This window comes from Mustela lutreola, chromosome 1 (assembly GCF_030435805.1).
Source record: "Mustela lutreola isolate mMusLut2 chromosome 1, mMusLut2.pri, whole genome shotgun sequence".
Classification (NCBI taxonomy): Eukaryota; Metazoa; Chordata; class Mammalia; order Carnivora; family Mustelidae; genus Mustela; species Mustela lutreola.
Window position 1 is genome coordinate 235,241,115 of NC_081290.1, and position 4,898 is coordinate 235,246,012.

The 4,898-nt window shown below is 40.1% G+C and overlaps 1 pseudogene; it reads right to left on the reverse strand.

Annotated features, from left to right (window-relative positions):
• Nucleotides 1–302: 302 nt before the first annotated feature.
• Nucleotides 303–4,590, reverse strand: LOC131821320 (olfactory receptor 52Z1P-like; annotated as a pseudogene).
• Between the last annotated feature and the right edge of the window lie 308 nt (nucleotides 4,591–4,898).

Sequence of the window (4,898 nt, forward strand, 5' to 3'; positions counted from 1 at the left end):
GGTTAAATCCTAAAATGTATTCCTCTTTGCACAGGGTTCTCTTATGTTTGCTTAAGAAGAAGTTACAATGCAAAATAATAGCATGTCTAAGAGAATTCAGAATATCATTATTTTTTCAAAGTCTTTAAGTACTTTAGGGAAATGCATTAGTAACTTTGGCATTTACTGTCCTTTTTTTATGTGTGTTGAGGATTATTTATGGATATCATTTATTCCTATTACCCACCAAATTGTATGTGTATATGTGGGTTAGAGTGTGTTTTTTATTGAGAAATATCCAACATTAGGCAGTAATCCTCATTTTAACAACATGTGGTGATACGAGAGTAAAGGAAAATTACTCAGTCATGAATCTGTTTGGTCTTGACCCCATAAATGATGGGGTTTAGCCTAGGGGGCACCACCACATAGAGGTTGGCTACTAGGATGTGGACATGATGAGGGATGGTTTCCCCCCCAAAACGATGGGCAAAAAAAAATGAAAAGAATGCTGGGGCATAGAACATATGGATGACACAGATGTGGGAAGCACATGTGTTGAGGGCCTTGAATCTGGCAGCCCAGGAAGGTATCTGAAACACTGTGCAAAGGATCATGGTGTAAGACATAATGATGAACACAGTGTCCAGTCCTGTAGACAGCAGGGCCACAGTCAGCCCATAGATGATGTTCACCCTGATATTGTCACATGCCAATCTGGCAATGCCCATGTGCTCACAGTAGGAATGGGGAATGATGCTTCTCCCACAATACCTAAGTCTGTGTACCAGGAGGGTGAATGGAAGGCAGATGATGAAGCTCCTGACCATAGCTGCTATGCCAATCTTCCCAATGACTGAAGAGGTTAAGATTGTGGTATATCTCAGGGGGTGACAGATGGCCACATAGCGGTCAAATGCCATGGCCAGGAGAATACCAGATTCTGCCGCAAAGATGAAATGTATGAAGAACATCTGGGACACACACAATCAAAGGATATATCCATGGACTGGAACCAGAAAATGGCCAGCATTTTTGGGGCTGTGGCTGTGGAGAGTAGCACATCTGCCGAGGCAAGCATGGAAAGGAAGATATACATGGACTCATGCAGACCATCATAAAGATCAAGAACACATTGCCTACAACAGCCAAAACGTACATGGAACAGATAGGGATGGAGATCCAGGTGTGAAAATCTTCCAGTCCTAGGATTCCAATCAGGACATACCACATATCCTGGGGACCGCTGTGATTATAAGAGGAGGGAGGCATCTATGGCAACATATTCCAGACCTAGTGCCTTGATCAAAAACCACAGGGCTGAGTCAAGATTGAGGAACAGCCCATTAGGCTGAATGATGTCTGATTAGACTTTCTTTTGCCCAATGTATTCTCCTGGAATACAGTGGAAGGACAGTGAGTTGTATTATCTAGCCTACAAGAGTCAGGAAATCTGACTCTTTTCATGGAAGAATTAAAATATATCTTGAAAAAAATAGTTAGCATTTACTAAGTGCTTACTATGTCTAATGGTACTTTCCAAATACAGCTCATTAAATCTTCACAACAGACTGTTGAAAAGACCTTTACAATAATCCTTGATATGGATACTAATATTATTCCTATAGATAAAAGAAAATCCTACAGACTTTCAGCTTCCTGACGTAGGTCCCACTGGATTTAGAATCAGACAGTATGAATTTGAAAGCTTTGATCTCAGCCACCATTCAATACTGCCTATAGAAATAACACTAGATAGAAAGACATGTCATCAGAATTTTCACTGATGACATCACTGAATAAAACAGATACATGTGAAGTTTTCCTCACTTTTTATGAGAGAAGGAGGGAATGAGGTTTTACCAAAATGGGTTCCAGGCAGTATATGCACATAGGTCCTCTTCTGCATTCATTGACCACTGAACTGATGCTAAGGCCTGTGCTAGGAATTGAGGATCTACAGGTGAATTCACTCATTCTGGTCTATGAATCAACATGTTTCTCTCTCTCTCTTTTTTTTTTTTAAGATTTTTTTCATTTATTTGACAGAGAGAGATCACAAGTAAGCAGAGAGGCAGGCAGAGAGAGACAGGGAAACAGGCTCCCCACTGAGCAGAGAGCCTGATTCAGGGTTTGATTCCAGGACCCTGATCCATGACCTGAGCCGAAGGCAGAGGCTTAACCCACTGAGCCACTCAGGAGCTCCAAATCAAAATGTTTCTTAAAATTATATGATGGACATTAAAAACCTAAACTGCATACAGTGTCAAATTCAGTTAGATTCTTAAATGGATATGCCCTGCATGTGGTGAGGAGAAATATTCTCTCCCTTTCAGGTCACTGACTAAAAATTAGACAACATATTTATTATTTCAAAAAGCTCCATAGCAGCAAATATTAATACTTCACATTATGAGATAGAGGTCCACCGTCTTTCAAAAAAATGGGAGGGAGGTTCATTTACTGGTTATTCTTTTCCTGTCATTCCAAAGGAATGTAGATAAATGCAGGAGAGAAGTTGGGTGAAAAGTAGGCTAGGAGATGTAACATTGGAGTGGGATGTGTGTATGAGGGCTGTATGCACATAAGCAGGCACATATAATGAGTGTAAAGACATGGGTGCAAATAAGTGGACGACAAGTGGCTTCAATCCTCCCCTAATCCCCATTCTCAAGTAAAGACTAGATGACAGCATTTGGTGAAGAGGAACACAGACTTAAGGGATATTTGCCTTTTATCCCTTGTTTTCACTGGAGTCAGATCATTGCGCACTTTCAATTTATCATGTAAACTTTAATTTTTCATTAAGTGGTCAATATTCTGGCACTTCATGTCATAGAATTGAAATGTGTGGATGTCATTTATTTATTTTCATTTTTAAATTGAAGTATAATTTATATACAATATGCCATTAGTTTCACACGTACCACACATCATGCTTGGACAAGTATATGTTTTGTTCTAATGGCCATAAGGGTACTTCTCTCGCAATGCCATTACAATACCACTAGTATAGTCCCTATGCTTGCTTTTTATTCCTGTGACTTATTAATTTCACAATGGAAGCTACTATCTCCCACTGATCTTCACCCATAGTACCCATCTCTGTCCCCCTGCCCCTCTGGCAGCCATTAGTTTGTTCTCAATAATCAATTGACCCTTGTGTTTTGATAGAGTTTAGAATATATAATACATAAATGGTGACCCCATTAGGCCTTTCCTTAAGGTGATATGTGATTCTTTGAAAATAGTGTAAGAAAATGTTGAGAAGCTTATGTGTCTCGATGTCCTTTGATTACATATATCAATAGAATAACCATTTCACATAGAGTTAAAATTAATCGTTGAAAATTTCTTTTAAATGGGGTTGCAGGGTTGTGAGAGAAAAGATTAATGTGGGAGTGTGCCTAGCCCAGACCTATGCCAGAGCCATGTATGTGAGTCAAGTGAAGCTATGGGGAGGGGATGTGTAGTGAGTGGGGCTTCATAAGGACATCAGAGATGGGGGAAAAGAGAGTCTAAGTGTTGAAAGAAACACAGAAATGGAGGTCGAGGAGAAACAAAACAAATTTTGCAGATGTTCTTCTGATCTTTTGGGACACCAATGATCTGGTTTATCTTATTTGGTTTCGTTTGGGCAAAGCATTATCACCTGCAGCTACCGAACTTACAGCTCGGGGGCTCCCTGAAGCATTTCTTCACAATACTCCTACTGGCCTATTCTGACTGAATCAGGAATGCATGCATGGAGGCAGTGTGTGGCAAGTAGGGACAGTGTAACTCTGGGCCAATAGATTGGATTTAAATACTGGCTGCGTCCAATTCTCACAACACTACCACTAAAATATCTTAATTTGAAGATTAGTCTTCCAATTTAAAATACGTAACAAAATATAAATTTAAAAAGTGATTGAAGTCGGAACTTAATATTTAAAGATGGTTGTTAAATCAGACACATTTTTATCCCTGCCATGGATGAATTTAGGGCACTTCCAAAATGGCCATCATTAAGCTCAAAATCATTGTTACTGTGAACCAAGTTCAGGTTTTTGGACAAGGGCTTATGCTCCACTGGACAAGGATTGGACTGGTTTAGAATAAACACATAGGCCAAGACGTGCCATCTCACACTAGACAAACAACACCCACTGTAATTTTCACCTCTAATTCGTCATGTTAGTTTTATAAGCTGTAGGCAGTTCAGCACAGGGAATGTAATAGGCTTAGCAAAGGAGTTTTATTCTTGCCTGAGCACGAGTGTAACATCATTGTTTTATAGGGAGCCTCAGCTTCTTATTCTGTGCTAAGCTCAGCACCTGCTATATGGTGAATATCCAGTGAACTCTTTGGAAAAAAGGCATGCATGGGTTTGTGTGTTGACACATATACAAGGTCTTTAACTATTAGGCTTGTTTATCTCCTGAGACCTATCCTATTACTGGGCCTTACTACAGGTTTGGTACATGTATGCCCAACATTCAGAGCCACATATCAAAGATAAACAATCAGTGCATAAACATATTCAGAAAGAAAAATATATACTTGTGCTTTTTGCAGGCAATCCATTTAGGAGCAGAGCCCAAAGAGTCACTACAATTGACCAGGCAGTCCAGTCACAGCACACTGTACCTCAGGGGTCAGGGTTGAGAGAAATGCAAATAATCAAGGAAGACTGAGCAGCTCCAGTGGTTTCCTCAGACTTCCTGCCTTGCCTTGCCTTGCCTTGCCTTTTTTTCCTGATGTCATTTTCTTTTTTATTAATTTCATTTTTTATTTTTGTGTAAACATATAATGTATTTTTATCCCCAGGGGTACAGGTCTGTGAATCACCAGGTTTACACACTTCACAGCACTCACCATAGCACATACCCTCCCCAATGTCCATAACCCCACCCCCCTTCTCTCAACCCACCTCCCCC